Genomic DNA, 12,441 nt, shown 5'->3' on the forward strand with positions numbered 1-12,441 from the left:
TAGAGATAGGAGAAGAGATGCGGGGAGACACATCACCTTGAGCATGTTGTGCTTCTCCTTGTGCAATGGCTTCCTCTGCTTTCTTTTGCTATTTTGCCGCGTCTTTCAGCTTTAGAGCTTTTGCTTCTTGATACATCTGTTCTAGTACCTCCGTGGGTTCTTCAGCTTGTTTCCTGGTGTGATGCTTCGTTCTTGGTCCTTTAAGCCCAATATGCACCCACTTTTTCGAGTGTTTTTCTCTTTCAAATCGGGCTTGCTTTTTCACAGGCTCCTCCTGGTGTGCTGCCACATATTTTCTCTTCATATCTTCCCCTCGTGTTTTTTTTTTCTTCATTATCTGAGCTATCACTGTTGTGCCATTCTGGCAAGCTCTCAACAGAGTCTTCATCTGACTTGTATGATCTCTTGGTAGATCTTATAGCTCGAGGAGATGATTGAGCTGACACTATCCAAGTCTTTTGATCTGGGGTAGGTGGTAGGTTGTCGGCCATGCCGATGGCATGGTATGCAATCCTGATCAAAACTTTTGGTGCACCCAGGTATGTGATCTTTCCTTCCTTCTTTGTCCCTTTCAATGTGGACAAAACATATTGTGTGTGGTCAATCGGCGGCCTGGTTGTTGACTTGAGGACTTGCGTAAAGGTGGTGGCAACCGCATGATTGGGCATGGTATACCTTGGTGGCCTCTTAGCAAGGAAACGGAAATGATGATGGTATGACCTTGCGGGATCCTCCACCTGTTTGTGAATAAGGTCTGCAAAGGTGGCTGCGGCGGTTTCTTTAGTGAAAGTTCCAGCCGTTTTCCTGTCTCTTGCCCTCATTGTCATTCCTTCTGTGGGCAGTCTGAGTGCTTCTACCACTATCTCCTTGGTAATTACCACTTCAACTTTATTACCTTAGGGGTCAAAAATTTGAGCGGTTCCATCTTCTTTGATCATGGACAAAACTCGTAAGCTTTCTGGAAGTCCACTCCGCACGGCTCTCATTCTTCATAGAAATCTCTAAGCCCTAGCCTTCGGTTGGCTTCTTTGGTCTCAAGCTTTGCAGCGACATCAAACACTTCTTTTGGTAGAAGTTGCAGTTCTACCTGATGTCCCTCTTCGCTCTTGAATCTTCCAGTGAATACTTTGGTGTGATGCTCTTCAAGCTGTTCTTTTGAAAGATAAGTTGCCTTGGCAGTTTTGATTGAATCGGGGTCCAGTTGATATGCTGGTAGCTCTTGCAACTTTTCTTTTTGGTTGAGCTTCTTCTTGGCCCTCTTTGCTGCTTGCATGGATCCTGTTTAGTGAATAGAGAGTCACAGCTAGCAGATTTGACAGATTTTCCTTTGAAATGTCCTTTAGTCTAAAATACTGCCAATTTTGGTCCAATCTGCTTCAAATCAATTTTTGAACAAGCATAGATGCATAAAAACATGCAAGGAACAAAATTATAAAGTCCACATAAAAAATTGCAACAAAAGTAAATAATTGCGATTATTTACAACTGAGTAATTACTTCAACTTTTTGCAAACTTGGCATCACAGGCTTGAAGTATATACCAAATACATACTCTGAGTGAAATATGGGCTCATTTGGATGCATAGGGTGAAAATGGTACCAGATTTTGGCTTTAGGTTCCCGAAACAGTAGATATAAAGGAAATTTGGGATTTTAAGCTCCAAATTGGTTCAAACTTGGCTAGTGGGCTTAACACATCATGTACTTTGGATGTATGAAGGCAAAATAGCAAAATTCTCCCATTTTGGCATGAAAGTAAATAATCGCGATTATTAACTTTGCTACCAAAATCAACATTTTTTTGTACAACTTGGTTCTAAGCATTGTATACACCTTGTATATGGGATATGAGGTGATTTGGATCAAGAAATGTGGTCCATAACTTAGAAATTGGCTTGCACAGACTTCCTTGCATTTTTTTGGCAATTTTCCAAGTTATATGTGATCATTTTGGCTCATACTTGATTTTTGGCATGTAATAGGTGTGTACAAATGATAGGTAAGGTGATGATACAATTTCCAAGCAAAAATAGTACAAAAGTAAATAATCACGATTATTTACAGCAGTCACATTTTTCTTCCAAAACTTAAAAATTTTGACCAAAACACATTCGATACACCTAAAACAAGTCCTAAATTGAATTTGGTAAAGTTTGGTCTTGCCGGCATCACTTTGTGCTTTGTCGATTCTGAAATCTTTGATTTCTGTGACTACATTGCCTGTTGAGTTGGTTTGTCACTTGTGAGGCTTTGGACTTGTCCGCAACATAGTCGTGAAGCAACTCATCCACTTTTGGCTCATTTGGAGTTAGTTTGACTTCGTATATCGAATTTGATGCTTTGTAGCATTCGAGTCATTTTCTGCTTTTCGGGGGCTTTGCTTGATTGATTTCATGAAACCAATTATATATATTGTATATAAACCTCGTAGGCAATTTGTCTATGGAGTTAGAATCAAATTTTGGCATCTGCCAAAAAGCTAGCTTTTCTACTAGGGACCCCCTCGATCCCTGTCGAATGGTCAACTGATGATATAGAAAAGTTCTATTATGTTAGGGCATGCTACACTTCAAATCTCATCTGATTTGGTCGAGCTGACATGCCGCTATGGTCAGTTTTTGGTCGTCGGTCTTCATGCACTGCTCGGATTCTAGGGTTTTTTCTAGGGGTTTAGACTAGCTACCGGCCGTACAAAATGGATCATTGATGAGTAAAGAACTTACCGCTCATGTCTCATGTGAGATGGCGCTAAAAACGAGCAACTGTAGACTCCGGAAAGTACTCACTGAAGAGGTCGAAAAGCTCTCTCTGCAAAGGTAACAAGTGGAAATGAGGTTGTTTTAGCCTACCTAGGATATCTACACACGGACTTCCCGAACCATTTTTTCCAGATTCCCTTGTTAGTCCTACTAGGCCGTGAAATCTATGTTAAGACTCAGAAATTTCCCTTATCGGATTCCTGTAGCTCATTCTGCAAGAATTTTGCAAAAGTAGTTCTGGCTGCCTGATTTAGGCTTCCCGCTTCCACCTTTTGATTTCATTGAAATTTTTTATGCTTGTCTGCCTTGTCGTTTTGATCACCACCATGTCTTCAGTTTTTCCATCTGAGCTCCCTTGCTATTTATTATTATTTTTTGACCTGTTTATTGAGAAAAATCAAAGAAAATAACAATATGCGCTAAAAAAGCAAAGTGAAAATCCAATAATTAAGAAATCTATTTAAAAACACAGCTTTATTGTTTTTTATTGGATTTCTCAATTTTTAAGTCTCAATATCGAAAAAAATGATGAAAATAATAAGAAAGGACTATTTTTTGATGGTTTTATGATAGTATATACACTATTTACACTCATCGTGAAGATTTTATCAATGTATTTTTCCCTGTTGATGTAATATAAGGGTATTATTAATTAATTTTTCAAAAAATTACACGTTAACATCAAACTTTTTCCTCCCTCTTTAAACATTTCCCTTAATTACTTAGTGCGCTTCCACCCCTCCTAGATGGCGTACTCTGGGATGACTGTGTGCATGGGTTGAACAATCGTGTCTATGCATAGCCTTGGTTGGCTCTACCATGCTTTGAAGATCAATGCAGTTCAAACCAATATGCTGTGCAAGAGTTGGGTCTTGAGTAATTAACTCAAGGGTTTATGATGTCGAGGCTTTCTGATGTTGTCTTCCAAAGAGCAAATCTTGTAGCTTGTGTGCTCCTTGCTTGATTGTGCCATCGGGATGCTTCAGCACGCTGATCACATGGGCTTTAGGTACTAGTAACGGTTGTTGTCGAGCTTTTCTCGCCATACATTGGTAGCTTGGTTTGCTTGGTGCAGAATGGTGTGGTGAAGTCTTCTGAGACTTAACTCTCCATTGCTTGATTGGTTTTACGATTTGTGGAGAAGATAAGTGCTCCTTTTTCTGCCAAATCCATTTCAAGTCAGGTTCCTTGCTTAGAGAAGCTCGTTTCTATGTTTTGACCCTTTGACCCTTCTTTGGTTTTGTCGGTGATGTTTTGGGCACCCAGGATTTGAATCGGCTTGTCCTTAAGCTGTGCTTTTGGTACCCAAATTTTCCTGACTCTTTGCATGCTACTTGTAGCATTTTCTTGTCAAGATGATGGAGAAGATTGATTGCTTCGTGGTTTGCTCTGTTGATTACTCTTTTTCCATTCCTCCTTGCTTGGTGCAATTGGAACAAGGAGTTGCCCGCCTTTAAGTGATAGCTTGAGCTGATTTGTATCCCAATCTGGTACTGCCTTGTATGTTCGCATCCAGGGAATTCCAAGAATCATCGTCTCATTCATGTATTCATCTGGTAAGCATACAAACTAATGAGGACATGAACATCCATGTACTATCACGTTCAAGTTGACTACTCCCAATGTTGGTGTTGGGTTCGTGTTGCATCCTTTTATTGTCGCTATTCCTACTGTCAATGCTTGACTTGTTGCTTTCTTGTACGTGGAATAAGTGACTGCATTTACTCTAGCTCCTGTGTTGACCAAAGCATTTGTGCTATCATTGTTGAGCTGTACTTTGATGTGCAGGTCCATTCCGTCTAACCATTCATCATCTGTTGACACTGCATCTTTAGGCAATTCCCATTGTTGGTCATCTATTTCCAGAGTGTTGATGGGAATCGGTATCTGTTGATTCTTAAGAGAAGCTTTTCGTTTGAGTACCCGAAGCCGAGCTTCCTCTTGGGCTTCATCAATAATATACTGTCGTTTAATCCTCCTATGCTTGGTTGCATGCATTCTTTCTAGCAATTCATTGGTTAGCGGCAAATTGTATTAAACGACAGCCACTAATCCAATTAGCCATTGGTTCACCATCTAGGGTGGACAAATTTACTGCTCCACTTGGAGATACATCTTCAATGATAAACGGTATGTTTCCCTTTTTCTTAAACTTGGGAATGTGTTGCTTAAGGGAATATACTAAAACTACGTCCCCTTTCTTGAAGATTTTTGTCATTAGATGGGAATCAAAAAACTGTTTTTGTTTCCGCTTTTGTGCATAGATGTTAGCTATGGCAGTTAGCCTTTGCTCATCTAGCTTTTCTAAATCTTCAAGTCTTTCTGACAATTCATGTCCAGTGCACTCAAGATTTTTAGCTACCCTTAATGTCGGCAATAGAAATTCTATTGGCAGTATGGCATCAAGACCATAAACAAGGTTAAAGGGTGTAGCATTTAAAGCTATTTTGAATGAAACTCAATAAGCCTATAGAGTTGCATGGAGATTCATTTCCCAATCTGTCCTTCCTGAACTAACCAGTTTAGTCAATACGGAGCTAAGAATTTTGTTCATATGATCAGCTTGTCCATTTGCTTGTGGGTGATAGGGAGCTGACTTGTTATGGATGACCATAAAATCATTAAGTAAATGCTTGATTACCTCATTGAGGAAATGAGTTCCCGATCACTAACAATTTCTATTGGCAGTCCATATCTCGTGAATACATACTCATATAAGAATGCGGCAGTGGTTCTGGCATCATTCTTTTGAGTTGCTTTAGCCTCGGCCCACTTGGTCAAATAGTCCGTAGCTACAATGATATATTGAGCTCAGGTTCTATAAGCAGGTGGCTGTATTGACCCAACAAAATCTATACCCCATTTTACAAAATCTCTAGCTCCCATCATTGGTCTTAAGGGCATGCTATCTACTTGTGTTGGCATTTTTGCTTGACAAGCATCACACCTTCGAACATATTCTTTGGCATCTGCAAAAAGTGTTGGACACCATATGCATGGCATCAAGATTGCTCTTGTGGTGGTTTCACTAGAAAAGTGACCTCCAGCTAATCCAGCATGTGCTTGTTCTATAATCGGAATATATTCGTCTTCATTTGCACAAAGACGCAAATGTTGATCTTTATCTCTTCGATACAATTGGTTCCCAATAAGAGCATAGTCTCTTGCTTCAGTTTCAATTAGTCGTTGACGATGTTTACTCATAACCTCAGGAATGTTCAGCTTGATAAATAAGTGACTAAATAGTTACTCCACTTAGGAACATGTGACATTTAAAACAATGTTACATGAGGTATGGGTGTCTATTTTTGACATTGAGGACAATCCTTTACGAAAGAGTGAACATCACTCCTCACAGTCGGCCAAAATACTCCAAGTCTCAAAATTTGTTGCATAGTTTGGTCTTCCGCAAAGTGAAGTCCTACTATGGTAATATGTGCTTGACTTAGGTACTGTTTTTTCTCTTCAGGATTAATGCATAAGAGCAATATTCCATCTCAATTTCTAGTGTATAGCCTACCAGCTAGTAATTGATACATAGCCGATTGCTCGATTAATCCGATGGTAATAGGAAGTGATTTTGTGAATCCACTTAAGCTATTGTCATCAATGACACCATGTTTTTTGACCATCGAGGTATCATTTCTATAGAGAACAAATAGGCATCTAGTAGATCATTGTCTACCCCTTTAGGTGATTCTCTTGAAATAATCCTTGACAAATGATCTGCTCTTTAATGTGTAGTGCCCTTTTTTATAACCACAGTGAAATCAAATTCCAGAAGAATGATGAACCATCTCACTATTCTTCGTGTGCTGCATGGCTTGTTGACCAAATACAACAAAGCTTGGTTGTCCACAAAGAACAAAAACTTGTTGGCTAATAGGTAATGTCTATACTTTTTAACACCATAGATCATTCCTAATCCTTCCTTTTTTGTGGTAGTGTAATTCTTTTCTACCAGGTTCAACTGTCGGCTAGCATAAGAAATAGGAAAGTCATTTTCCCATCTACTGGTTGAGCTAGTATACAACCGATAGCAAAGCATCTACATGTATGTGGAATATCTTATTCCAATCTGGTGCTTTCAATATTGGAGCTGAGGTGAGAGATTGATTAAGCTTCATGAAAGATTCTTCACATGCCTCGGTTCATTCAAAGTGTGTAATCAAACTATACATGGGTTTTGCAATTATAGCGTACATGTAAATGAACCGTCTATAATATTCACAATGCCCCATGAAGGATTGAACCCCCTTGATTGTTGTTGGTCTAGGCAAATCAACAATGACATGAATTTTTTCAATATCAATAGCTATGCCATTTTTAGACTCTGTATGTCCAAGAATTTTTCCTTGTCTACCCGTGAATGTGCACTTTTTAAGATTTAAGCAAATCCTATACAATCTACATTTATTGAATACCTTTTTGAGGTGTTCAAAATGATTAGCCCGGATTGATGAATGTATGCATAAATCATCCATATATACTTTCAAGAATTTCCTTAGATATTCTTTAAAAGCATGGCTCATCAATCTTTGGAAGGTGGCGGGAGCACTAGTTAACCCAAAAGGCATAACCCGATAGGCAAAAATATCACATTCCATTGCAAAAGCAATTTTATGCTAATCTTTTGGGTCAACCAAAAGTTGATTGTATCCCAAAAAGCCATTTAAGAAACTGTAAGTTTCTTTCCCTGTAACTCGTTCTAAAACATGCTCAGTGATTGGAAGAGGGAAGTTGTCTCTAATGGTAGTTGCATTCACTTTTTTGAGATTGACAGACATTCGTAATTTTCCATTCTTCTTGGGGACTACCACAATTGGAGATACCCAATCTGTGTGTTCAATTTCATAAATGAATTTGGATTACTTTAGTTTCTCAATCTCTTCTTTGATTTTCTTGGAAAATGTTTCATTATATGTGTATGGCATTTGTCTACTTGGTTTTGCATCATCTCTCATGGGTATGGTATGTTGACAGATTTATGGATCAACACCCTTGAGATCCTTGTAAGACTAAGCAAAGGTATCCCACTATTATTTTAGTAAGCTTAGTAAAAGCTCTTCTTCATCTTCTGTTAGGTCATTTGCAATGTAGGCAGGCCTAGGTTCTTCCCCTGGTTCAGCCAAGTCTATCTTTTTCGCGTTCTCGGGCCCTTCGTAGGACTCGCCCTGTTTTGATCCCTAACTGGTTGTTCAACTATGATTTTTTGATCTTGGAGACTATACTTTTTGTAATGGGATGGAACACTCATTACATCCTTACCATCCTCTTCTGTGGTTTCCATTTCAGTCGTATATATCTCCTTTAGAGCTTTTTTCAACTCTTGATATTTCTTTTTTCGCTCAACTCATATCATGGTTGGCTCCTTGTCCTGTTTGTTTGGTTTTGCTTGAGTATCCTTCCTCGTTTTTCTCAATGTTTTTGACATTTTTAATTTTTCGTTTGAAGGATTTCTACCAGTGATTTTGTCCTTGACACAATCATGTGCATCTATCTGCATCAGGAATTGCGTTCTACTAGAGACTGATAGCATAGGTCTTGTTTTCACGTTTCTGGTGTTTCTTTTACGTCTATACCATTTTTGTCTTCTCGATTTCTGGTTAGGAAAGTCAAAAAACTTTTCCTCCCCTCCTTTCAAGAGTAGCTTCGCTCTCACATGTTCTTTTTCTGACCCCGAATCTTCTAAGGTAGCTGAGTATTCATCTAACTCATCTGTTGCATCGCAGTAGAGGTCTGAAAAGACTTACTGAGCTTTCATCAAGTCCTTGGGTTGCTCAATTTCATCTTCAATGTGAAGGGTTGAAATCATTTGGATGGGAATTATGTCGTAGCCATCCTCATTGCAAAATTGAGTAGGCATAGACGTATTCATGCATACATCCATTGTCGCTAAAATTTGAGTCCACTCAAAGGCTCAAACAAATGTTCCAGAAAGGGTTCATGTACATAGGCTTCGTCTGTGCAATCTCATTCTAAGATACATTCTTCTCGTTTTAAGCTCCCGTTTTCTGAAGCTCCACACATCCAAATAGGAGTGTCTTTGTTTAACCAAGATGGAAGCTTAGTTTCAGTTGAAGAGACTGAATCGAACTCTTGTATGGGTGTTTTCATGACATCTCTATAAGTGTGATCTTTTAAATTAAACCTTATTATAGATCCCACTTGCTTTAAGTACAGATAATTGTTTCTCCAATCTTGGATAAGTTGTACCTGTCGTATGAAAGGTCTTCCCAATATGATTTCGTAATTGAGTTTTTTTCCAAAATCTACTATGGCAAATGTGTGTTGATATTCAATCCCACAGGAATTGACTATCACTTTTTAAAGTAGCCTTAATGGTCTTTCAATGTGTCCATTAGACAATTGCAATTTCATTCGAGTTTGTCTAATGGCTGGTTGTCCCCAGGATTCCCATACTGCTTTTGTGGCTATGGCTATGCCTGCTCCACTATCCAATATCGCCATGGATTCATTGTCATTATATTTCACTGAAAGGGTGGTGTTTCCTTCTTTCCCTTTGTAGTATTCTGACTTTGTTCATTGGAACAGATCGAATCTCTTTGTTGTCCATTTCATGTTTCAATTTTCCCAATTTTTTTGCGATCAGCCCCGTTATCCCCACCTTCTCTAGAATTTTTTATCGATCATTTCATAAATATGGTCTGAGTTTTAACAGTTCTCCCAAATTAAGAGTGCATTGGATGGGTGTAGACATGATTGAATGAATGTTGTCTACTTCTAGGGTCTGTTAAGTTTTTTTTACTTGAATGGTCTTACAGACTATAGATTCATCTTCGTTATGTCATAAAATCTAATATCTAACCAAACCAAATGATTTTCTCATATTAAATTGATCACTTAATGTGGGAGAATAAATGGGAACAAGTGTTAAGATATAGATATGTGCTTATAGATCTATCTCAACACGAGGCCAATAGTAAAGGGGCCCAAATGGGAGATGGTCTATCAAGAGCAAGGCTAACCAATGGAGCATAAGACCTTAGGGTTAGCTTCATTGAAGACCTCCAATAATGTGTGTAAAAGTCCTTTGACCTTAGGTAAGCTAGGGCTGAGCTTGAGGTGGGAACCCGGCCCAAGCTCGAGGTGCTTGACCTGCTTGAGGTGCTTGTCGTGCTTGAGGTGTTTGTCCTGCTTGAGGTGCTTGATTAAGGTGCTTGAGGTGCTTGACTTACTCCATGCTTGAGGTGCTTGACTTGCCTCTTGATTAAGGTGCTTGAGGTGCCTTGACATGCTTGCCTGAGATGCTTGTGGGAATACCCCCTAGTCCAAGTGCTTTGTCATGCTTGATGACTAAGGTGCTTGAGCTCCTAAAGTCAAAAGCATCCCTACAAGAGGGGGGGCAAGCCCTTTTCCTAGGGATTAGAGAGAGAACACACACTCACACTCACACTCACAAGGGAAGCCCCAGCTTGAAGAGGCAGCAAGGACACATGTCAGGTCCCTACCCATGTTACCTTCATGTGTTGCTTGAAGCCTATTGGCTAGGCTTCAAAGGGGTCCAATGATAAATTACTTGAATTATCTAATTGTTTTTGCATTTATCAAGTCCTCTCTCTCAAAGGGGAAAGGGGGACACTTGTCCCAAGGCTACCCATGTTGCTTGTAATGGCTCCTGCTTGTGATTGGCTAGGCGTGGAGGGGTCCAATGAGCTTCAAGCATGAGCTACAAGGAGGGGTCGACCCAAGCAAGCTAGGGGGGTGCTTAGGGGGTATACTCACCCACACACACTCACAAACACTCTCAGTGTGTACTATGCAAAGTGCAAGAGCTCCCTCTCCTTCTCCAAGCAAGTAGAGGTTGAGAGCCTACACCAACACTCTTGGCTATGGAGTGCAAATCCAACCAAGAGCCATGCTTCAATGCTTAAGCTTGCCATCTCCTTCTTCTTCATTACTATGATATTATGTATGCTAGCAACAAGAGTATGATAAGTGAGGAACTAATTCTTTCTTCTACGAAATGTTTCTTCTTCCTCTTCCCTACCCTCATTCCTTGCTAGCTCTCTCCACCTTCGAAGGTGTTTGAGGTCTTGGGACTGAGGCTTGGTATAGTTAAAGCTTTCTTCAAGCTTAGGTTATGCTATGATGGTGATGCATGAAGCTTTCCATCTTCATTGCTTCACCTAGGTCACAAAGAACACAAAGAATGTATTGTAACAAGTCTCTTTTTATGGGAGAAATCATAATACAAATGCCTATTGAAGGGGGGACCGGCTCCGCATAAATCCGGTCCTCAACTGTTGTCATGTTCTCTAAATTCTCTCTCTTGCAAAAGTATTGTCTATGCCAAGTTAACTAATTGCTATGATTATGTTGCTATCTTCAATTATGTCAACCCTCTATGCTCCCAAAATCATTTCTTGAAAGTACTCTCATTAAATTCCGCTACTCTCAAATTGAATAGGCAAATTCCATTACACGTTATCTCCCAAGTAAGAGGGTAATGTTTTCAAGGTCAATGGTTTAGACATTCCTGAAGCTTCAGATTTGCAATCCCCATACAAGGATTGTACATCCACGTCCATATCAGGAGGTAGGTTGTCAAATTAAACTTCCTCTATAGGAGCTGAATTTAGAGTTAGGCTCCCATCATTGATCTCTCTAACTTTTTTCCAGAAGTGTCCTGACCAGTCTTCCTCCACAAATAGAATTCCGTATAAGGCATCTTTGCTGTCCATATAAGGTGGGGTTCTACCACCACTTCGGATTTTTCTTTAGTGTCTCTTACCACAAGCTCTTCAAGTTTTGTGATACTTTCAAGCTTGGGTTTTTGTTTTTTTAGCATTTCTTGCGTGATTCTTACCAAATTTTGATAAGCTTCACGCTTAGCTGCTTCCATGTCTGGAGAGGGATAGTTTTTCCATTTGTTTTCCATGTTTTGGCCCGCTTTAAGTCCTGCTTGGTAAGCTTCAAGGCTGCATTAATAGGCTCAAAAATTTTATTAACCAAAATTGATCCTCCAAATTTTACAGTTGTTTCTTTGATTTTGCTTCCAGGTTCTTTCACCTTTTCCTAGAATAGCTTTTTTGCTTTCTCCGCGATTTCAACTCATTATTTCTGTTTTCTCAATTCATACCTTTTGCTTCTGTTTCTTTTGGTCTTTTGAGAGGCAGCTTTTGTGTTCTCTGAATCATCAAAGGAGTTATGTTTCTTTTTCGCCTGAGCTCTAGTGATTACCTTGACTGGAACAATTGGTTCACTCTCAGAGATGAGCTACTAGGTATCACTTGGATTACATTTACTACTGTTTTCCCCTCATTTAAAGGATTTTTAGGACAATCTTCTGAGAAGTGTCCTCCCTTTTTACAACATTGTATGCAATAAGCTTCAATTGGCTTGAGGTTCTTGTCAGGCTCTGGACATTCATTTTTCTAATGATCATTTGCACCTCAGTTGTGACAGTTTTGCGCTCTTAGCTTAATCATGGGTCTTACCATGGGAGGTCTGACACCTTGATTAACTACATAATACATTGGTGCGAGCTCTGGTGGAGCATACGTCACAGGTTCTTCCATTGGTGGTGGATGTGAATTATACCAATCTCCTTCTACCATTACTACAGATGGACTAGGCTCAGCATAGGGTGTAACAGGCACTAATGCTTGTTTATCTATGACTCCTTCGGAATGAATGTACTTTACAGGCACTACATTAT

This window comes from Adiantum capillus-veneris, chromosome 9, assembly GCF_014529385.1.
Source record: "Adiantum capillus-veneris isolate H3 chromosome 9, ASM1452938v2, whole genome shotgun sequence".
Lineage (NCBI taxonomy): Eukaryota > Viridiplantae > Streptophyta > Polypodiopsida > Polypodiales > Pteridaceae > Adiantum > Adiantum capillus-veneris.